The sequence below is a fragment of the Notechis scutatus genome, chromosome 3 (assembly GCF_049901735.1).
Source record: "Notechis scutatus isolate UNSWTSFEM ecotype Mainland chromosome 3, rNotScu1.2, whole genome shotgun sequence".
Lineage (NCBI taxonomy): Eukaryota > Metazoa > Chordata > Lepidosauria > Squamata > Elapidae > Notechis > Notechis scutatus.
Genome location: NC_142011.1, coordinates 56,679,156 through 56,704,657, shown reverse-complemented (window position 1 = coordinate 56,704,657; position 25,502 = coordinate 56,679,156). Strand labels below are relative to the sequence as shown.

Genomic DNA, 25,502 nt, shown 5'->3' with positions numbered 1-25,502 from the left:
AAAAAAACACCTTTGGAACTTCCTGTTTGGGTTTCTTTGGCGATGGACCGAAATCCGCAATCGTGCATGGTTTCAATCCGTGCTCGCCACCGGAGCACCCCGAGCCAGCTGGATTCAGGGCAAAGCCACCCCGTAGAGGTGGTAAAGAGGGGGAAGACCGCCAGCAGGGTTGAGGAGAGCCGCATCTCTCCTCCCCAGCTGGCCATTACTCCCTTTCCTGAAGGCGGTTGCAGTGGTGGTCAGAAATGGCCACCTCAAAGAAGAACTCGACTGGAAAAGATTGGGCAGGAGGAACACAAGAAGAGAAAGCTTTGATTGACTGGGTTGAACTGAAAAAGCAACAACATAAGGTACCCTGGAATCTGAACTATGAAGAATAACGTTGTTCCCAAAGAAGATTTCTGAAGTGGCGAAGGAGAGAGAGACGGGAAAATATTTTTTTTTCTTTCCTTCCCCATACTGACAGCTAAGAGACTTAAGTAAGAAATTGAAAAAATCTCACTTTGACATTAATAGGCATTCAAGCTGAAAATAAAATGTCAAAGGGATAATAAAGATTTCTTGGATATTTAAAAACTTTTAAAAGAAGGAGAGAAAAGGAAAAAACAAAAAGGTGGGATCTGGAAAAATGGAGGAGACCACCTGGAAGTAAAAGGAATTAACAGTGAAACCTTAACAAGATTCCTAAAAAATACATTCTAACTGAAACTTTGTAACAAGACAATAGAACCCCAGGAAGAGAAAGTGGAAAAAAGAAACAAGAAGAAACAGTCTTGGATTACTTGGGGATTTTTGGATTTTTGGCTATTGGATTTAAATGACTAAAATCAATTGGGTGGTTGTTTAAAAGTGTTTAAAATGGCATCACTCTTGGAAGAACTGAAAATTGAACTTAAAAAACAGAGAGAATATGCACAAGAAGGAAGAGGTTTTTGGGGCTTCGTTTTTCATTTTTTAGAAATGGAGATCTTGAACTATGAGAAACAACAAGAAATGCTTGAAGAACAAGAACGGCGGGACAAAGAAGAAGCCATAGTTAATGATCAAGTAATTCTATGTGGGAGGAAAAAAAGGAAAGGGGGGGGAAAGAGAGTGAAAAATTTAAGATTTGAAAAAACAACCAAAAAAAGAACAGTTTGAAAAGCAATTACAATATTAGGAAGAAACAGAAGAGAGGATTACAGAAGAGAGAATTAGAATTAAAGAGACAAGGGATCCAAAAGGGGAGGGAGAAGAAGAGGGGAAAGAAGGAAAGGAAAATAAGTTATAAAGGACAGAAACAGGATATAGAGAAACAGGGAAAACGTACAAGGATTAAAAGTACAAGCCTATTTAGCAGACATAGAGATAATGGGTGAAAATTTAATTGAAAGAGAGGATTCTGCAAGGGTACATAAGATAGCATTGTTATATTAGAAATAGAAATGAATTTAGAAAATATGAAACAAATGTGATTAAAGTGATAGATAAAATACTTATTGTAATGGAATGGAATGTTTGTTAATAAATAAATGAAATAAAGAGAATGAGAGAATGAAATTAGGAAAGGATGGGAACATTTTAATTGTTATTAATGATTTATAAAAATTTAAGTGAAGAGAAATATGAAAAAAATATGGAAATATTATAAGTGTTCCTAAGGAAGTATGATATTTAATTGAAAATAAATGTTAAAGATGTTAATTAATATTAATGGAAGATTGTAACTAACATTAATGGTTGAGCTGAATTGGAATAGAATGAGTATTTTATGTATTATCGTTTTATATATATATATATTATCTTTAAGAACTTAGTGTGTATTTTAAGAATGTACCAAGCAGAATTTGATTGGCAAAAGTTATGTGCTATAAAATAGAGGTTAGATATTGAATGTTATAACTGTAAAGGCATAAATTGAAGTTTAAATAAGATCTGAATGGACAAAAATTAAAAGATACGAAGGTGTCATACTCCAATCAATATACAGGGAAAACTCATTTAATGAGAAAAGAAAATATTAAATTGAAGTAGGACAGACAAAAGTATAAACATAATGATTAGAAAGATATTGAAACTTAGAAAAAGAGATGTAATTGAACTTAGAAAGGAATGAGACAATGAAAAACAAGATTGAGAAAACTAAGGGAAGGGAAAAACCACTGAGAAAATGCTAAAATAGTAATAAGATATGGAATAGAATACAAAGATGAATATGAAGTTGAGTTTGTGTCTGTATGGAAAAGGGATAACCCGGGATCATGCTATTCTCAAAAAAATATATTTTATTTGTATTATGTTTTATGAAACTCAAATAAATTTTTTTACAAAAAAAAACCACCTTTGAAACAACAGAACTAAGAGGATGTGACAAAGCACAATGGCAAGGATACATCAATGGCACTGAATGATTGTTAAGAAGTTACAGGGCTAGTGATGTACTAAGAGAGACACCTGGTCAGAAGTGTCTCATTTTCCACAATGTTAAATAATCCATTTCAAAGTAATATGTAATGCTGACTCACTAATAGAACAGCAGGATAACTAACTGTATGCCAAGTTCAAATTGTTGGAAATCCCAGGGATCTTTCTGGAAAAGTTAGTTCAAATTTGAGTGATGCAGATGACAGCAACACTAATGAGGATAATATATATACTCTTGCTTATATCTGTTAATATTTAAAATAGCATTTTCTAGTTGACAGAAAAAAATAATTAATGATCAAGATGCCTGCATGAGAAAAAGGATTCCTCTCACTATTTTCTTCCCAAATAGCTGTCTCACCCTTTCCCATCTTAAATCTCACCAATAATATAAAAGAACCTGAATGGAAAGTAATATTCTGTCAGAATGCACCTCTCCCCACTCCTTTTTTTCAGCAATAGACATATATTTACAGCATCCTCTCCAAGAGTCACATTTTTCTATTACATTATTTATTTATGTTAATCAAATCTATATGACTGCCCACTTATCCAACAAGAGTGAACATAAATTATAAAATATCAATAACTGCAAAACACACACAATAACCCTTAGAAATGTATAATACTCTTATTGACAAAATATAGTATATATAAAGTAATAAGTAAGATTTCACTGGAGCTAAAGCAATGTTTATTATTATGGGAACAAATTTACCCTAGGTTCAAATCAAGCAATAGACCACAAGTAATATGTGTGTCTACTGTTGAAGACACAATCTTGAAGCAATGTTTCTAAAACTTTTTTTCTCACAGAGCACTTTTTCATTTTTAAAAAATAATGGAGGACCTCAAAACAGCTGTTCTTTGTAGGAGTTACATTTATCAATATTTGTCATATTAAAATTTAAGACTGATACAATGTTTGCATCTACTGTGTCTCACAATAGTTTGATAGGATTTTAATATATTATTTTTCATCATATAACAAATAATTTAGATTTTGCAGATCCATATGAGGGTCTTGGATCACCCCACAGGGCGCTTCAGACCACACCTTGAGAAGCATTGATCTAAAAGACAGAATGATCAGAGGAGGAGGGGAATCTTTTTGTATTCCTAAAAAAAAATATGGACACAGGAAACTTGTTCCCTTTGTTTAAATTAATCATCAACAGATAAAATAGTGGGGAATTAGGGAAATAGAATAGAATAGAATACCTATAATATAATATAAAATATAAAGAACAGCTTTATTTAAAAAAAAATCAATAACACTTATATGAACTGTAGTGTTATCTAAAATGTTAAACTGAGTTATAAAAAAGGAAACACAGAAGGAAGAAGATAAAAATACAATGCGTGAGACTGGCAAACATATGCACAGAACAAATCTGAATCTTTAGTATAATCTTCAAAATCAAACAACAAAATGAATCTACCTCAAACCATATTTAGGATTAGATTGATTTTTACCACAACAATTACAAGAGCAAGAGATTTATCAGTAAAATGGCTGGTGAGGAATAGATGATGCATGTTGACAGCAAACACATTTATGCCTCAGAAGGTATTATGTGGAATGAGAAAGAAAAAATTTATTGTTAAAGGGGCTAATATTACATTACATTTTTCAAGGAAAAAAATAGATACTTAATGTTTTGTTAACTATATTTATTCAATAGAAATATCTTTTGTTTCACTAAAAAGCTTTTAAATCAGTTTTTATTAAACAAATCTCATTATTTTTGTCACTAATGCATTTTGTCTGAGAGTCAGGTGAGTTGTTTTTCTTTTTTTCCATGTTCTCCTCTACTCCATTTCTTTTTCTATGCTGGTCTATTCCTCAAGGAAAATGATGTAGGCTGCCTTAATTCTAAAACTACCAATATCTGAAAACAACTTGTATAGCAACTATAGCACAACCAACAGAAAATGGATTATTATAAACATGTCTTTAATAGCCCTAATTGCTACTAGTCCTCTCAAAGTGAAAAGCTATTTACTCTCTTCAACTGAATTTTTTCTTCTCTAATTTAGGTTTGTGGCATGACATCAGTGATAATATCTAAGCAAACTACCATCATTTAGCCATATAATGAGAACATTTCATGTTCTTTATTTCTCTGACAATTAAGAAGGAAATTTTTTTCACAAATGCCTGTCTTGAAAGATTTGAAAGCATACTGAAGTATATTTATTATTATTATTATTATTATTATTATTATTATTATTATTATTATTATTATTATTATTATTATTATTATTAATAATAATAATAATAATAATAATAGTAATAAAAATTGCTTTTTCTTTCTACTACAGAAATGAGCCTCTATTTGCAGGGACATTTTCTTTGTAAATGGCTCTGGAAAGCTGCTAAGAAGCAACACTTTAAAGTTATTTATGAGAAGAAAAAGCAGTTGTTTGGTCTGATCAGATCCAAATAACGTATTGTACATTTTATCATGTGAGTGAATAGCACTGGATAATGTCAGCTGGGTTAATTACAAAGCTTGTTTTTCAGAGATTTATGGTTTCAAAGGAGAAAAATCCTTTGGACCTCAGTTTGACCCAAAAGCTATTTCTGTTTAGACTTTATGTGGGAGTCAGTTCTCTCTGCCAAGTGCCAGAGTAATTGAGTGTTTAACCACATCCTTGCCCTGGATATATCCAAGACAAAGGAGAAGCACACTACTTGACTGTTTAATTTGCAGGCACAAAGTAGCTAAATATCCTTACATACAGGCATGCATATTCAGCATGCTATTTCCTTCAGCAGTAAGCAATGTTAGGCAAAACACAAAAAGGGATAAGAAATTGTAAACCAAAGAAATTAGGCCCCGAAAAATAAAATAAAATAAAGTTAAACCTGTAATACATCAACTTCATTCACTATATCTCTTATTTCTACCATATCCATTCATTGTGATTTGTTCTTTAAGCTTCTCACTCTCTTTTGAGGATATCATCTTCATTCAGCCATGACTTTCTTGATCCTTCCCTTCAACCAATTCACATTTCCTTCCTATTTTTTTGTAATTCTCTTTATATGAATGAATCATCAATACTTTATTTTCACTCATCATTCACTGTTGTATTCAATCTACAATGATTGTCAACACCCATACATTTCTTCTTGTTTTACCACACACAAATAAGTACCTCATTTCCACTGAATCCAATTTAATTTGTTTCTCCTGAATATCATATAGCGACGTTTCGGCAGAATCTCATCTGCCATCCTCAGGCTTGTGTATTGGGTTCTTTTTAATCTTGTGTGTCAGGCTTAGCAACCGTTTTTTGTTTGAATTTGGTGCTGGCTTTCTGCTTTATTTGAATGGTTTTTTTCCTCATCTTGATTGGCTGGGAGTCTAGGTCTGTGTTTTTTGGTCTTCGAGTTGCTGTGTTCTTGATTGGTTGGCAACACTGTGTTTTGTGCATTGGGGTTTCTTAGTGCAGCTTGGTTTCTTGTGAATGGCCGATAATTATTTATTAGGAAGCTAGGTTTTATTTGGGTAGCTGGCTGGGGCGTGTTTGGGCTGGAGGTATTCTGGGGGGAGGTTGTTTGTGTCCAGGTGCTTGCCTGGGTTGTGGTCTAGAGATTTTTTTGTTTGTGAGTGCAGGCTTCCAGATGATTGAGAGTCTGGTGGAGTCATCTCTTCTATTCATACTATTAGGTCTTTTATCAATTTCTATGGCTTCTCTGATGATTCTGGAGCCGGGGTTTTCTATAGTAGCTCGGGTTTTGGTGCCACTGAAGTCGATGCTATGACCTGTGGCTTTCATATGTTGGACTAGTGTGTATATACACCATACATATAAATACCCATGAAAACATAAGAAAAGATGTGTGTGTGTGTGTGTGTGTGTGTCTGTGTGTGTGTTTTCTTAAGTTTTTGCGGGTACTTACATGTATGGCATTCAGCTTTGTTCGGGTATTTTCCCACGTCATTGTAGTTGTGCTTTTAAAGTTGTAGCAATGTTTCGGCGGAATCTCATCTGCTATCATGATGCAGAGGCCTGATGCAGAAGCCTACAGAAGCCTGATGATGGCAGATGAGATTCTGCCGAAACGTTGCTACAACTTTAAAAGCACAACTACAATGACGTGGGAAAATAACCTGAATGACAAACTAATCTATATCTATATCTATATCTATATCTATATCTATATTCTATATCTATATCTATATATCTATATCTATATCTATCTATATATATATATATATATATATATATATATATATATATATATATAGATAGATGATATAGATAGATATAGATATATACACACACACACATACATACATACATACATACATACATACATACAATATCTCACTATCATAAAGCAAGCAAAAGCAGGCTCTTATACATGTTTCTGTTTCTTACAACAAATATTCATTTTTCCAATAGGCAAATGCTACACACTACCTTTTTCCATCATTCTTGTTGCATCATAGAATGGATCCAACATACCCGCAAATCATCTAAATCAGGGGTGTCAAACTCAAGGCCTGCAGACCAGATCCAGCCCATGGGGCTGCCCTGGAAACAGTGAAGGACTGGCCTGTGGTGCCTCTGCCAGTGAAAATGGAGCTCTGGCCACCACAGGCACCCCAAACACAAGTAACGTCAAGCTGGTCACGCCCACCCTGGCCACATACTTCTGACACCCTGAGGTCAAATACAACCCTGATGCGGCCCTCAATGAAATTGAGTTTGACACCCCTGATCTAAATCTTCACCTAACAACATGGTGTCAATTGTATACAAATCATAAATATATTCACATCCCCAAACACCACACATTTAAATATTTCTTATACATTTATCAATAAACACTTCAAACTATCAAGAGAGTATTACATATCCTTGTCTTCTTCCCTGCTAAATTTAAATCATTCTGTTATATACCATTCTTACTGCATTCAACAAACAATTCCATATTTGCACCGAACATTTCATACTTCAAGCTACTCAATTTATCATGCAACTTTTTAACATATCAATATATATATGCTACTTCTTTCTGACTCTTTTTTCCTAACAACCTACTGAAAAGTAAAAATCTGATCTGTACATATATTATTTTATAACTGGAACTATGGTCATTTCAAATTAAATCTTCTGGCAGGCAGGAAAAGCCCTTCATTGGTACTGTTTACCCTCTTTGTGGAGTTGTGCTTGGCTTTTACTTTTACACTCTTAGAAAATTCAAAATATCTTCAAAGGGAACCCTATATAGAACGTGCTACAACAATATAAGCATCAAATTATTAAGAGTATGGATCATTATAGGCAGTCCATTCTGCTACTGGAACAATTTCAGGAGTGACTCTATCAGTAAGATGGGTGGCATAAAAAATTAAACAAACAAACAATTTAATCTGGTAAACCAACTGGAGCTGGAAAAAAAACATTCCTAGACAAGATAACCTTAGCTCCAAGAAGTACACAACCATCCCAAGGAACACATCCTCTTCTCATTTTATGTGAAGTTGTAATTTGAAAAAGTCTTGAGGGGAAAAAAAACCTAGATTAAACCTTTCTTTTTCATATCACTCTAATTCCAGATGGCATGAAACAATATTGAGAGTCATAATAGAATTCTACTTCTGGTCAATGGGCTATGTTTGTTCCTTTGTGAACTTGATAAAGTATAATTAAAGAAGGGGATCATTCTGCTTAGCTTTATTATTTCAAAACAGGCACGTAGCCCTTGTTTATAGCTTGTACACTATGTACTTGAATTCTTCCCCAAAACAACAGAAACAAAGTCATTATTGAAGACTAGCAAACTCTATACTAATGACCCCTGTAGCCATTAGAGCTGAAAACTATTGCAGATAACACTCTTCCGTTACACTTAACAGGGATTCCATTTGCATTGCATGAACCAAAGTCTATTGATGTTATTTCATGACATGCCTTTTCCACTTTCAACTCAGGCTATAAATATGGACATCAAGCAAAAAAGAAATACAGATTCCTTTCTGAATATACGTCTGAATCCATACCAACAACAGTTTTCTGCATTTTGATGATAACTTATGAACAAGGCAACCACACTAGGCTGCCCATATATAGCAGTCCAACTAATTTCAAAACTCCAAAATTATCAACAAGTCAACATGTTTTATAATCATGCTGATTTAAATTAATAGATTCTGTAGACTGCTGACACAACAGGACCGGACATCATTCACTATAACCTGCTGTAAGACTCACCCTTCCCAGAATCTTCTGTAGTGCTACAGTAGATTCTGTCTTTTATGTTGTTTTCTGAAGTGACTTCATTTTAGGGACAACCAAGAAAGTGACTGTAGTATGCTAGTTGAGAAAATAATCCACAATTTCTTACAATATTGTACAAGTTGCTAGAATACATGCTAGTTTATCGACTGTGATCGTATCATAACAATGTAAATTACTGTATTTTCTGTTGGTGAGTGTGAAAAAAGATACATAAGTCACCTTGTATAGTTACTAAGTCAGAAGCTTCAACAAAAATATATAAGCACATGCAAGTACACTCAGACAGAAAGACAAACAAACATACGCAAAAACATTCATATGATGCTTTTGGAGTTATGTGCTTCATTAGAGATTAAAAGATATTCCTTGCAGAAAAATAACTTGTTAAAAATGCTTTTAATATAACATCAGCCCCATGCAGAAGAAAAGTGTGTATGTCAGAAGCATATAATTTTAGTCAGATTCAGACCCAGGTATGGAGTGGAGATCTCTGGCAAAGGCAGAATGTGAGTACTGCATTCATCCTTGCCCCACCTGACCTTTCTGTGGCTTTTGAAAACCATCAACCGTTATATCCTTCTGGATCAGTTCAGAGATTGGGGATGAGAAGCACAAAGTTGTGCTTTTTCATCTCCTTCTTTCGGGGGGGGGTAGATTCCAGTTGGTGGAGGCAGGATGCCACAGGGTTTAGAGGGGGAATGCTGCTGTCAAATGTAATTTTGCTTTTTTTATTATTATTATTATTTTTTAAAAAAACAAGTTTTATTAATTTCAAAAACAAACAAATCATCATCAACCATTACATATTTGAACCTTTTTCCATTATAAATTTTACAAGTCAGATAAAACCTTATCTTATACAATACAATTCTATTTTAAACCATTTTTAAATAAGCATAAAAACATCTCTTGTCCTCTATTTCTTTCTGACTTGATTATCGTCATTCTCTTTCTGTGTTTCTAAAAGGTTTCACCAATACTTCTCAAAAACATAAACAGACACAAACAAACATATAAAAAATCTTTTAGTAAAGTAGCTTGGCCCCCGGTACCTCTCTTTATATGGGCTTTAATTATATTCATGCTCATCTTAGAGATCATTACCTATTTTGTTTACCATTCTGTATTTTCTATATATACTTCTCCCCACATTTCACTCTTCGTAATTCTATCTTATTCAATCCATCTTAATTTAAATCATTATATTTGTATCTTTTGCCCATCCTTTATTATCCCTCTATCTCATTCCTTATAATGAAAAAAAAAAAAGAATTTCTCCTGAAATCTCTAATCAGAGTATGATGCCTTTCTATCCTCTCCTAAATATTAGATTAACATTTAAAATGACACCTAATATCCAATCTGATTCTGCTTGGTACATTCTATCTATTAATTTTTACTTTTAATAACAATAAAAACAGAGTAATAAATCGGAAATGTTTAAATACATAGTATCCTCCTAAATACGTAGTTAAATAATATATCTAAATAATAAATCTTATAGCATTCTCATTGCCTTTCCCTTCAATATTTTATTACATTTTAAAAATCAATCATTATTAAACATTTCAACATTTTAATTTCTTATTAACTCTTAAGCCATTCTAATTTTTATTTCTAATACAAATATTACAATACCGTCTTATGTACCTTGCAAAATCTTTTTTTAAGAAAATTTATACTTTACCCTTTATCCCTGAAAAAGATTCCTCTTTTCCCATCCAATTTTAAAACTTTGTGGCTTTTCTCCGCCTTTCCCCTTTCTTTCTTCCCCACCAGATCTTCCTACCCCCCTTCTTCTAACCTCTGTCTTGCTGGCATCCCTTCTCTGTTGTATTCCCTTTTTCTCTTGTTTGCTATCATTGTATTTATTTTGCATCATATTTTTCTCTTTCTTAAATGTTTTTTTAGATCTTAAGTCCTTCATTTTCCTCGCTTTCTTCCTTCCTTCTTCCTTAGATAAATTTTGGGATTCATTAAAGATGGTGTCTTCGTCTTCTTCTTGTTGTTGTTCCATCTGTCGCATTGTCTGTTCATAGTTAACCAGCGCCATTTCTAAAAATAGAAAAGCTTTTTCCATACCATCTTTACAGGCTGCTTTTGTTTGCTCATATTCATCCCTCAGTTCCTCAAGGGAGAAAGCCATTATAAATCTTTTCTTTTCTTTTTTCCCTCTTTCTTCTTACTCCAACCAAAATATTCCAAAAGAAAAGTAAGACAATCCCAAAGTCCACAATCCTCAATCAATCCAAGCCAAGCCAAAATTTCCACTTTCTCTTCCAGGGGTAGTATCAGACAAAGGAAAAAAGAAAATCCAAATCTGTGTTTTGAAGCCTTATTAAAATTTTATTTCTGTCTCCAAATCCTTAAGGCATCTCCTCCAACAAAATCCAACCAGATAAATATATTTTTTGTCCTCTCCCTTCCGACTTATCCCATAAAACTAGTTTTACCTGAAAAAAAAACAGGTTTCTCAATATCCGTTTGTTAATTCCGTCGGGAGGGAGAGTAAACTTTCCTTTCAGCACCTCAGAATTGCCGCTTACTTTCTCTTGTGGAAAGAATCATCCAAAAAGCCATCACTTCCAGGAATTAAATTAAATATATCTCAGAGTCCTGGATCGACCAAGAAGACTTTCACTTTTAAAAACTTTCTCCTCTTCCTCCTGCGCATACTTGCCCAGCTGCCGGATTCTTTGTGGCGGCCATTACGGACCGCCGCTACGTCGTCTTGGTAAAAGGAGGTTCTGCCGGCCAGGGAGAGGTCTGCAACACCCCCAAACCCTTTTCCGGATCCCCCCTACCTTCAGCTGCCCCTGCAGGGCAGCCTTGCTCTGCACCCTTTCGGATCGGAGCCCCAAAAGCGGCTAGCGCGGCAGGGATCGTGCAGCTTCGCGAATCCCTACCGCTCGCAAAGCCGACAAACCGGAAATCAAATGTAATTTTGCTTATTATCAGCACTATTTGAAAATTGAGGGAAAGTTAAAGAATATTCCAAGAGTAAATATATTTTTCAGGGAAAATCTCATTCCAGAACAGGCTATGTGTTTGATTGATTAACACCATCTTGCTTAATTTATATTGCAACTTGTTGATTTTTATCTGGGTCATTCTTTAATTCAGGCATCTTTCAGAAACATTGCTACTTACTTGATAAAAGATAACAAAAGTTATACATCTGATTGCCATCTATGTATCATTGGCAAATGTTAGGCACAAAGAATCAGGACTATCCATTAGATTGCAGCATAGATTAATTCAAGCCTATACACAAGAATCTACTCAACTGAAGTTCAGTATTAAATTGGCACTACACAAGGGCCAATGGAATTCAGGAGGGGTTGGATTTGGGCCATTTGTAATGACTCTAAGCTAATGAAGCATTTAACTTGGCACCCCAGTTCTGCTGCTCTTCTCTTACACAGATCACAATTCCCAAAATATTCTAAATCAGGTTCATATCTCATCTACATATGCAGTAAAATACCCCATGCTGCTTATGGAAAAGCTTGAAAAAAATAAATCTATCTTCTACATTTCAAAATTCAAAATATTTTCTCCTTACTTTGATTGTTCATCTAACTCTCTCTGGTGAATATAACCTAATAGTAACCACTATCTCATTAAAACTAGGTCTGTATTAAAAAAATTCCAATGAACTTGAATTCATTGAAATGAATGAGATTCCAATAGAAAAAATATTAAATTAGGAGGGAAGAAATACTTCAACCTAAATGTATGTATGCATGTATGCATGCAGGTATGCTTGTATGTATCAAATTTATATAGATGCACATCTCATGGAAAGTGACTCTGGGTAGCATATAACAATCCACTAAAACAGCAAAAATAGAAAACAGTCATTAAACATTATATAATAATTATTAAAAACATTTTTTAAAACTATGAAAACAAAACTAAAACAAAAAGGAAAATAGGTGAGGGAATATTAATCATAAGAAGCCACCTCTCTAGTTCACCCATTCCCTGCTGGCATAACCAGATCTTGAGGGAGCTCATGAGTGATGAGGCCAACTTCTTCTCTGAGGTTAAAGATTCTGTGATGCAGGTGCCATGGCAGGAAATGGTCCACTGTTTAGAGTCTGCCAAATGAAGCTCACTATAGTGGATTTTTGAAGCCTAGAATTTACAGTTGAACTGTAGGTTTAACTGATTAGTTCAAAAACCATTGCAGCAAGCAACCCATTTTCTTCTATTATTAGTCATGGAAAACATACTAATTTATCTTTTCAATGAAAAAAAAAATGGCACAGTGGTCTCTTTGAAACTTTTCATTTAAATAACTCTTCCAGGGGTGGGGGGAACTGCTCTACAGCATTTTGGACACCCAAGTAACATTTCATGAAGTTTGTTCCTAAGAAATACTAAACACAAATTAAAGTTGATGTCAAAAGGTAATTTTTAAAATAGCATTAGCACTTACATTTACATACTATTTCATAGTGCTGTACAGCAGTGGTCCCCAACCTTTTTGTACCAGGGACCGGTTTCAAGCAGAAAATTTTTGCAAGGACCGGGGGAGGAGAGAGAGAAGGAGGGGGCTTTTCCTGTCGCCGCAGCTATTCGAAACGCCCGTTTCACCCCCACCCCCACCCGCCCGCCCGCTTCAATCCACAGTGTCCCGTTCTGCCTGCCTGCCTGCCTGCCTTAGTTTCTGGTTGTTTGGGAGCAGCTTCGGCTGAGAATAATAACTATTCGCTCTTTTACTCAGCCGAAGCTGTTCCGATTCAACCATTAACGAAGGCAGGCAGGCAGGCAGAACGGAGCACTGGGTTGAATCCGCGCGGGCGGGCGGGCGGGATGCGCGCGGGCGGATGGGGTGGGGTGGGGGAGAAGCGGGCGCCGGCGACAGGAAAAGCCCCCCGCTTCTTTGAAGCAGTTTCTTCCTGTGCTGGTGGAGGAGCGAGAGAGAGACTGAGAGAGCTGACCCAGAGAGAAGGACAGGCTTCGGTTGCTTCCTCCCTCCCCTTCTTTCATTTGTGTCCTTGATCCCTGATCCCAGCAGCATTCACCGAAGGTGAAGAAAGCCGCCATTTTTTTTAAAAAAAATTCTTTGCGGCCCGGTAGAGAGTGCTCCACGGCCCGGTACCGGTCCGCGGCCCGGTGGTTGGGGACCCCTGCTGTACAGCCTTCTCTAAGAGGTTTATAGAGTCAGCACAGTGCCCCCAACAATCTGGGTCCTCATTTTATCAACCTTGGAAGGATAGGAGGCTGAGTCAACCTTGAGCCGGTCAGGATCAAACTCTGAGCAGTCAACAGAATCAGCCTGCAATACTGCATTCTAACCACTGCACTACCATGGCTAAATAATCCTATACAGATAGTCCTCAATTTATTATCACAATTTGGACTGGAACATTGGTTGCTAAACAAGGAGCTGTTAAGTGAGTCATGCCTGATTTTATTATGTTTAACATGGTCATTAAGTGAATCACTATAGTTAAGTAATGCAAATAGTCGCTAAGTGAATCCAGCTTCCTCCATTGACTCTACTTGTTGTGAGCTGATGGAAAACGTTGCAAATGATGATCATGCAACCTTGGGTTGATGCAACAATCATAAATCCAAGCCAGTTGCCAAGGACCCAAATTTTGATCATGTGATGGCAGGGATGCTGTAATAGCTGTATATATAAAGATGGATTGTAAGTCACTGTTTTCAGTGGTGTTGTCACTTTGAATGATCACTAAACAAATGGTTGTAATTTGAGGACTATCTGTAAGAGACTAGATCTACCCTTCCGACTTATGGGGAGTTTGAAAAACTGAGTCCTGTTCTATTTTAATGATGCATTTGTGCTTTTGAGTAGTAAATCAAGTAGACCTGATATATTTTATATTTCTATTCTACTGAAAGATTCTTAATATGGGCAAATTCTACAGTGAGGCCTACTAACATCAAAAAAATAATCAGGTGAGGGATTAATTACTTAGGTTGTGAGCTTATCTAGATCTTGCTAACATGTTTTTCATGCTGATCTTTTGTTTGCTTTGCTATTATCTGGATTGGTCTGTGACCATAATAAAGAACATGACTGATTCTTTTAGTTGTTGATAGCAGTGCCATAATGTTTTTAAAAGATCCTTTATTTTGCATTGGAATGAAGGAAAAAGTGGTTCATAGATTTGACTGCACCTAAGCAAATATTTAAAAGACCTGCATCAAAAGTTGTAATAATTCATTTGCAGTTGGTAACTTTTGAAACATTCCAGAATTCTTATTTGATTAAAAAAAAAAAAAAAAGGAGGGGGAACAGAAATGGCAAATAGTGGTACTTCAAAGGAATAATTGTAAATCCTCTTCAATAAACATTCTTATATTTTCAAAGCAAATAATTCACAAACCTTGAATACCTAATAGCATTGACCATTTCTCTTATTGCAAATAAAAAATAATATTTCTCGGGACCTTTCAGAGAATTATCAGAAATGTAAAGTACATTCTAAGGCTTTATTAGTGATCATTAGTAAACAAATACTTTTCCAATAAATCAAGAAATGCCTTGGTATGTTTATAGTTTTGACTGTCTTCATAGCAAAGTGGTATTAAACCTTCTTATACCATTCCAGATGGCATCTCTCACATATAGTTTAGCATATTTATTTCCACTGACAATATATATTTCATTAATAACTGCTATGAAATGAATTAATATGTAAAAAATAAGTAAAAAGAGCAATATTCTAGATTTTATATGTTAAAATTTGTAAAAATTAAAAACCAGATAAAATCAAAATTATTTTAGAATCTAACAAGCATACAAATCTTAACTGACCATCTGAATGTAATGCCACTTATTCTTAAAGCTTCTGAACATCATAAAATGTTCTTGTGGTCAAGAATTCTTTGGAACACACATAGTCCTCACTTAATGATGGTAAACAGGATCGGAATTTCCATGGCTAAGTGATGCAGTTATAAAATGCACAATTGGAAGTCCTCCTTCTCTTCTCACCAATCCACTCCCATCCATAGAAGAAAAACAAGTCATATATAGGAAAAATGCAAACTACAAAGAAATTGTGGGAACTGAAAACAAATACTTAGAGGTGATAATAAATGAAGCCATTAGGTATACAAAATTTTAGGAAGAAAGATAGGAGTCATAATGAATCATATTTTAGAATATGTGTACCAGTTAATTTAACTGGAAATGGTCTTAGATCACGGGTGTCAAACTTGCAGAGTCACGTTGCCATCATGTGACATTTCATCACGTGTTTTTTTTTCTGTTGTTAAGCAAGGCAGTTGCTTTTATGACCTTTTGGTCATCATTGTTAAGTGAATAACCAGTTGTTAAGTGAATTATGCACTAATCCCACTGCTCCCATTGACTTTGCTTTCCAGAAGCTGTCTTGGAAGGTCACAAATGGCAATCACACTACAATCATCGTAAATACATGCCAGCTGCCAATCACCTGAATTTTGATGCTGTGTCAGTTGTAAGAGTGGGAATCAGTTGTAAGTAACCTTTTTCAATGCCGTTATAACTTTGAATGGTCACTAAATGAATAGTCATATGTCAAGGACTACCTGTAGTATAAATGTGGCCCCAAGAATATATTTTATATCCTTGATATCCTTATATCTGTCCTCAAGAAAGTTACATAATTTTCAATATTTTCTCAAATTAACAACAAAACTAAAATATTCCTTTATTGAATCTCTTTATTTTTATACTATTATTTTTCTTTACTGAATTCTTGATTTTTGTGTTTCTATTTTCTGTAGTTTCTTAAAAGTTAGGTTAGATAATCCTTTTGCACATCAAACTGAGAAATAGTGAAAAAGAATACCATGATAAATGGAATTTCCACTGACAGCTAAAATATTAGATATTTTATTATTTCTTTGTTATGTGTGAATTCACCTGGGAGCAAATCTTAATCCTTTCTTTTTATGTGCCCATTCCTGTTATTGATTCTGTCTCAAGTCAAATGTGACCTCAACTCTACACTTTGGTGTATATAATACAAGACTCTCATCAGTAGTACAATTATTTTACCAACAGTTTTAGGGCTTATAAGAGTTTTTATATCAATATTATCATACCAAGCTAGTTTAATCTTTAAGTTTTATGTAGCAGTCTCTCTTACCGCTTTCTGATAGGTAATCTTTTCTTACCAACCACTCATTTAACAATTCATTTAGCCACTATTTGAAGTTACAACAATACTGAAATAAATAACTTTGCAGCTTTATGACTTTTGCAAAGCCCCACAGTCATGTGATTGCCATTATAGTCAGTACATATTCTATATCATACCTCTTTCCAAGTGACTTTCAGAACAGTTCAGCATAGGAACATAATTCCCCCTCTCAATTTATTTCCTCTAACTCTAAATTCTTTAATTTCTAGCCATGTTCCAGACTTCTCTCAATACTTCAGCACCACAACAGCTTTCAATATTGTCATTAACACCAACATTCCTCCAAAATCGTTACAGACAGGAGTAGCATGCCAGCAGTTCCATCTGCTAACTGTGTTGCATTCTAGAAGTTAAAAATAAGCCTAATAGTGGGAATTGCTTAAATCACATTTCCCACTGTGATAACTTTAACATTCTATTTCAGGCTTTCAGCCAGTTTAAGGCAGTTTGTCAACCAGAAGGAATACTAAAATGGTTATGCCATCATAAGATCTTTTTGTTTTCCAAGCCTGGCTATCACTATTATCTCATGGCTGCCGCCAATATAAATATTCAATGATACACCTACAAATCTAAGTTTTTCTTTCTTATAACAGAATTACTAGTTTCCCTATATTATAAGTAAATCTGGGCTGAATACATCCATTGCCTTCTTGCAGTAAAGTGTATGTTCCAATGCACTGAATAGAAACAACAATTTTCCAGGTCCTCGTAATCCTGGACAATGTTTCCTTGGATAAGGAACAAAAATATATCTAGAACACAGAACAGCATAGGCACTATTTTAATTGGGTTGAAATAAGATGCTGCAACTGATGTTCAACACATGCAAATGATAGAATAATGCATAATGTGACTTAACCTTGTACTATAGGTTTTTATGCAGCAAGGCAATTGAACTCCTATTTGTTGATATGGCTTCAAATAATTCTGTTGATACAGTTCCGAACGGAATAGACCAAGGGCTGCAGAAAAGATAAATAATATGAAAGGGGGAAAAAATCTTTCTTCTTGATCTGATAGAAGAACAGAGCCTCTCACAGCTCCAAAGGGCAAAAGATTTCAGAGAAAATATGCAAAAAGCGGTCTTTGTTTTGGTTGTTGGGAAGAAGAAATTTGTGCTTTAATACTTTCTGAAGTTTGGAGGAATAGATGACAACTATACTGCAACTGACATAACAAAATATAATGTTTCTTAAAGTTGCTGAGATTGAGAAACATGGTTCTAGATTTTAAAATGAAAAGCAAAGATGTAATATTTTGCAGATCTTAGCAAATCAATGGTTATTATGAAAAAGTTTGAAAATAAAGTACAAATACAATAAAATGTATCATATCATTATACTTGAAATATAGTCTAGAATTCTGGTTTGATGGTGTGAAAAGTGATATTAAAGACAAAGTATACAAAAGAAGAACTAAAATAATTAAATGCTGGTGCCAGCACTCTATACAGGAAGATTATATCTGGGAAATATTAGTTTTTATCGAAGGCTTGAAAGAAGAAATACTCTAGTAAATATTAAGAAAAGGATCACTTTTTATCATAATTCTGGGATTCTGGGATTCATAGCCACCAAAATCTGGGATTCATAGCCACCAAACCAAACTGAATGAAGAAAGAATTGTCGTTTCTTTAAAAGATTTTTACTTTTGTACAGAATAATTCAGTAATTCTGGTCTAAGGTAATCAATTATGTTTTCATTGTGCTGAATATATTTTTCCATCTCTCTGAAACTACTAAAAAACTTTCTCATTTTAAGAAAGGCAACTACTAATCTTCAAGCCTTGATTGCCCGGATTAACTAAATAAACAGGTTTCTGTGGATTATATCACAATTACTAATGTGAATCCATTTTTGAATGTGTTAGGCCTGGCTTTGATTTGATTCCTATAACCATCCATCTGAATAAGTGACTCTGGGAGGCAGACATAATTTTATTTTTACTCTTAACAAGTATTTTAACTTTAAAAATCATATGAAAAATAATCTCAAGCTTCTTTCCCTCTAGATACATCAGGTTATTTTATCCAACAAAATCATTCTGAGTATTATTGGAGTATTTATGTTCTCTCAGGTAGAAATTCTGCCAAGTATTTTATTATCTTGCATACTATGCACCAAAACCTCAGTCCCCAGAATGTTAAATCTGACAAACATTAAACTGTCTCTCTCAATCATTCTGGGATGATTTCTCCCACCATTCCAGAAGTTTCTAAGAAAGATCCAAGACTTTTTCAAAAGCAAACTAGATTTCATTTTTAATAGTCATATTTTAAAGATCAAACATTTAACATGGAAATATGGAATTCATTTCCATGTGAAAAGGACAGTTGGTTATGTGGCTGCATCCTCTTTTTCTTCAGTCAGTGTGGGAACCAACATTGGTAAGGAAACTGCAGATGATAATATCCAGCAACTGTCAAACAAGCTGGCACACATGCAAATCCTGAACATGGGAAAGACAATAAAACATGGCAGAACTGGGACTTTGTTACATCTAGTAACAAAGAGATGACTTAATGTAAACTTTGTGTAATTGTTTCACTTGGGTCCTGTTGATATATTCTAGTACAGAAAATACTATAAATTCTGGGAAACTTTGATGCTAATTTGATATTAGAATAACTTACATGTGAATAAATACATTAGAACTGGATGTACAGTACAATGTTAAGGACCCTAAGCTCTATCCACCCTTTTTCTTCCAAAAGAGTTTCACCATCTTCTCCTCTCCTGAAATGACCCAGTCTTGGCTGAGTCACTATTCAGCAGTACAGGTCTACACAGGCTGGTAGGGGAGTAGAAAGTCTTAGTACAAAATTTAGCCTGTGGCTTTGATACTGTTTATCTTTCACAGATAATATATGAACACATGCATACACCCAACAGGCAAATCTGAGATTCATTTGAATAAAAACTTTCTGGTTTTAATTTGTTAAAAAAAAATGGCCTTTCTATACAGAAAACCTAAAACTGTTTTTGCTTAACTGACCTCCTAACTGCCAGATACTTATTGCCATGTATGCTGAAACTTTTAGTCTGCAGTTCCATTCAAATCAGATGAAACAATATTAAAGGTGCTTTTGTGATTTCATTTATATGTTTTATAGCACCCAGACAGCATCCAAGATTTACCTCACATCAACGCTTTTCAATTTTAACAAAAGCTACTTTTGAGGAGTACAAACAAAGTTATATCACAATTTCATTCCACTGTGAGGAACTGTTTCTGCTAAGGAGAAATCAATCTAAATTAATCCTATTGAAATTGAACATGTGAAAAAAAATGAGATGGCAAGAGGAGCTCATATTCAAGATGCTGAAATGCAAATATCTAGCTACTAAAGTGCTGTGGTGATTTTTTTATTTTCACTTCTATACTATCAGATTGATCTTTTATTAATTACTAGTCTTTGGGTACGCTTGTACACAACTAATTTCTAAACAAGAAACGGAAAAGGGGACAAAGGAATAAAGAACAAATTCTGGCAGGCAAACATTGTTTAAACAATTCAAGCAACTAAAAATAGATGATCTCATAGAATTTAAAAAGAAGGTGGCTGAAACAGATAATGTAAGTAATGACAGCATCAGCATTATTAACAAACCAAGCTCCAGCTACAGTCCAAATAGACATGATGGTTTGAACTGGGACTCAAAAAATGAAAGTGTAGTAGACCACCCCACTTACAACAACGGGGAGCCAAATTCTCCAGAGACATTAAATATAAGGGTTTCCTCTTTTGAAGCAGCTGCAGCATGCTGGCTTATAGCATTTATTATGAAAGCTGTCAGGAAGAAATTTTTAAAAATGAGATTACTGATTTTGTGTCTAGGCAAAGCATATTGACTGTGTGGACTGTTTTTTTAAAAAAATTATTATTATTATTTAACAAAAAATAAAAGTGAAAATTGAAAGAGTCCATTTGTATACTCATTCCATTCCTTTATATTAGATTAACTCAGATTGCTGAAGGAGAAAGCTGAGTCCAAAAATGACTAAGTCAAATAATCTATAGCTGAATCTACTGAGAAAAGGAAACAACCTTCCCAACCCCCCCCCTTCAACTTTTGCAACACAGAAGGGTTGAAAATCAAAACAACAGTATTTTGCAAAGTAATAATTTACAAATCACCTAAAGATCACCTAAAATCACCCTTAATAAACTCAAGAGTAACGATGGAGTTCAGTGAAAACAGTTATTCCCCAAGTCAATTATTTCAATGTCATTACTGTGCAATTGACTTACATTCAGTGGCGTGGCTTCCTAGTAAGATGGGCAGTAAGCGAATCTTACCGACATTCAAACAGTCTATCATTCCAAGAATGCTTTTTTAAAAATGAAGCCTATGCTGGCCACTTCCCTGACATTTCCAAGGCATGTATTTTGTGAGACACAGAGCTTCCTGCTTTTTGAGTCAAGATGCTGCCAGTACTTTAAATGGGAACCAAGGAGTGGATGCTGCTGCTTCTGCTAGTTGCAAAGATAACAAACCAGCCCTGCACTTGAGAGAAGCTTATTCCGATAAGCAATTTTAGGCAGAGAGAGGAGGACAGATTGCAATTGAGTGGCTGAGTCAGAACGAACTGATACCTTTGGAGCCTCGCCCAGCTATGAGCAGGAAGATTTATTGAAGAAGCTAGATTATCTTATGCAAACTTTAGCCACAATGCCCAAGACGGCTGCCCTACTAATTGACTTGGTTTCTGTGCTCTATACAGAAGCTGAAAAAGCAATATTAATATGAGTTTATCTCCAACAACCCCAGAAGACAGGCAATTAGACAACCAGCTTATATCATCATTGAAGATTCAAATATACTACCAGGAGATGCAAATTCAATCCCACAAAATACAAAGATTGTAGATCAACATTTACTGGACTCTGTCTTAATTTTATAAAAAGGAACTAATATTACTTCCCTAGCCTTCATTTCCTTCAGTATAGTTTGATTCTTTTCTCAGGATTTACCCATTTTCTTTTCTTAAATTATCATACTGCCTTATGAGTAAAATGATCCGGTTATCTTGCTCATTCAAACAAAAAGTGATAACATCTTGCAAAGTATTCGTTGAATAAAAATCTGGCTCCTATATATGTTACAGTATAGGTTTCTTTCTCTCACTTTTGGTGTTTCACACCTAAATATGCCTAAGAAGCTGGATGTTGTGACCAATAGTTGTGACAGTTTTATGATCATTTACCATGCAAACTCTGGACAGTTCCCAATCAAATTATTAGGCTTAACTCTATAAAAGGTTTATAATTTCATGTCTTGTAAATCTTCTGCTGTTTCAAAAACATTAATGTTGCTGTCTCCTAACATTCCATTACTCACAAAATATAGACTATTTGTACAAAAGTATGTTACTACGATAACCCAAGTGTAGGTAACTGAAAAACTCCCCAAAAGTAAAGTTAGCCCATTCTAATTTCTACTGAAGAAGAAAAAAAGCAATATATCTCTCCCAACCTCCTACATGTAAGAACTTAAGGCTAACTTATGCACAACAAAGATGATTTAAAAAATTAGATCTTTGCAAGTAGATTTCATCAGAAGGCAAAAAAACCCACACCGCTTCCAACATCTTCTAATGGATGTATAGATATACATGTTCATCAACAGCATATTCACATAGTAATGCTCAATATTATTATTGCTAGCTATATAAAGGACAGTAGCAACTATCCTTTAACATGACAAATTTAATGCAGCATTCATTTTTAATTTAGAAAGAAACATCAAAGGACCTATTTTCTTTTGATGTAAAGCCCAAGAATATTCAGAAAACAAAGCTCTGATCTTTATAAGATCACTGTTATCCTCTATTATTCTTTTTCTGCACACAAAGACATAGCATGAGCTGAATACTGTGTTCCTTCAGGGTAAGATAACTTCCTTCAACAGATTGAGATGGTAACCAAGATAGGATATTAAGCTATGCTCAAATATAAGAACATTTTCAGTGCTCCACAATTATTTTTATTTCCTGAAGACACCCTCCAAAATACCCCTTTAATGAGTTTCATTCAAACTTCAAAGCATTGTGCAATACAAATATAGAAAACTAATAAGTGAAATCCAGAAATAAAGTACTTTTCTCCATGGCCATCTTTGCACTATCAAGAAAAACAATATGTACTGACATATTTTAAAAGTGAGAAAAATTACACCATAATATTCAAAAACTCATGGACGAATATTAAATTTTTTAGTCAACATTGGAAATAAACCTCTTCCAAATTCTTCTGTTCTATTCCACAACTGGAGTTATCAGTGTCCCAATGAACATTTGTGATAATGAGTACTGTACCATTTTTATAATTTTACTATATTTTGGTATTTCACAAGTTCTTTGGACAGCAGTGTGTAGTAAGTTTAAATAAGGGTATGGCTGAACAGTAGACTTCAGAAATGAGAAGGTACATCATATAGCTTTAAGGCTAAGCCATTCCAATATTAGATAAGTCATTACCTCTCATTATTTTCCCTTCCTGCTCACCTTCCAGGTAGTCCTCAACTTACGTACACAATTGAGTCAAATTTATGTTGCAAAGTGAAACAGTTTGGCCCCACTTTACAACCTTCTTGCCAGCATTATTAAGTGAATCACTACAGTTGTTCAGTTAATAACACAGTTGTGAAGTGAATCTAGCTTCCCCACTGATTTGGCTTGTCAGAAGGTCACAAAAGATGATCACGTGAACCTTGAGACATTGCAACTGTCATAATTATGAGTCAGTTGCCAATCATCTGAATTTTGATCACGTGACCATGGGGATGCTGCAACAGTTCTAAGTGTGAAAAATGGTCATAAGTCACTTTCTTCAGTGCTGTTGTAACTTCAAATGGTCACTTAATGAACTGTTGTTAAGTCAAGGACTTTTCTGAAACAACGATCTGAGCCTATGGTCAGCTTTCACTCTATACTTTGCTTCATACCAAAAGTCTGCTAAGGAAGACCCTACTTTCATTAAGAGCCGCTGCATGCTTTTATCTTTAGCCTTTTATTTAGTGTCATCTGCTTTAACTCCCTTGGCTAGTTCCTCTGCACTGTGGTCTATCTTCCTCATTATTAGTTTGATGTTGGCCCACATTCCATGCCATGGATAATGTATTGCGATGCTCTTGTCTGCAGCAAAACTAATGGTGTGTGTAGAAACTCTCTCATAAAAACAATTGGAATTAATTGGAATTAACAAAGAACTATTCATAAATTGCCTTAACCATTCCAAAGGTTTTAACTAATGGAAGTAGACAATTTTCTTCCTCTTAATTGAGCCCATGCAGCCCAGTGCATTCATAAAGAAAAAAAAATACTTGTAGAGTATGGTGTGTTCCCACAGGAATTCCCAGTAAAGTAGCTGCAACGTTTCATTCAATTGCATAGGTGCCCTCTACAGCTGCAGAGCAATTCTGGGGAAAGATGAGTTTGGTTTCAGGAGTTGCCAAAAACTGTCCAGAAGCACTTTTTTCATTTTCAATCCAAAAAGCTGTATAGCCCTATTTTTACTTATACATGTTAGTTACTTTTTTTTTTCTAAATTCAGAGCTTTGCTTAATATTATAAATAATTTCAACTTTGGACATAGGTAAATAGCAGAATGTGCAAATATGCAAGATTTTCTTCCATAGAAGAACACATATGAAAAACATTAAGCCATAATGCCAAACGCATGAATCCTTTGCATTCCAGCGTAATTCCCTTCATATGTATTTCTCCATGAATGAGAAAATATCAGCATCAGATCTAAAATACCTGTCTCATTTTAAAGCTGTGCCAACATATCCCCTGCAAAGCAAATCTGAAGAATCAGACTCTTTTCCTTACTGAATTCTTTTGAAAAATTTGAACATGGGTCAATTTTCTTGATAATGCTTGTTATTTATTAACTGTTTGATTACATGATGCAGATATAGTGAAGCTAAGGGCTATTCCTGGCATTTCTGGCATTTCCAAGGGACATGCCTAAGCAATGGAAGGAAGGGTAAAGAGAGATAGATGATGAAATGTTTGTTAACTAGAATAGGTCCAAAGTGAAAAGTAGCAAGTTCGCATGCTTTTCAAGTTGAAGTGATTTCCACTATGAAAACAGATTTTAACCATGATGGGGGATAGTGTTAATTATTCAAAGGGCTTAAGTTAAAGACAGTAGTAGAAAGGACCAAGTGAACATGCAACTGGTATCATTCCTCATGATCTTGGTTACTATCCAAAGCAGGAAAGGTATGGGAGAAAAGAATAATAATTTGTCCCACCAGATAAAAAGAAAGATATCTCCCAAAGAGAATTTCTGCTTGAAGAATAAGTTAGATGTAATCACAAAATTGGGTGGCTTTATAAAACTAATAAAAGAAAAGTAATAAAAAGATTTCCCATCATGTTTGTTTACATATGTAATAAAATGCTGATCCTTAGGTGAACACCTATGGGGGTTTCAATTCATTGCACTAGACAATGAATAGCTGGGAAGCATTGTCTCTCAGATGAAGCTTGCTAGTTCTTGTAATTCCAATAATTAAGTGGAGTGAGATCAGAATTCAATGGTAATCTCTTCCAAGTACATACAGTAAGTCTGCTAATTGGGGTATAGTCCCCTATTTCTTCAGCTATAATTTTTAAGTTTTGTACTCTGCCCGCTAGATTATCTGTTTTTG

General features: G+C 34.7%; 1 protein-coding gene across 13 annotated transcripts in view; it reads right to left on the bottom strand.

The window, feature by feature from the left end:
* ST3GAL3 (ST3 beta-galactoside alpha-2,3-sialyltransferase 3) overlaps positions 1-25,502 on the bottom strand; it is a 201,869-nt gene that overhangs the window by 80,960 nt on the left and 95,407 nt on the right. The window lies entirely within an intron of this gene.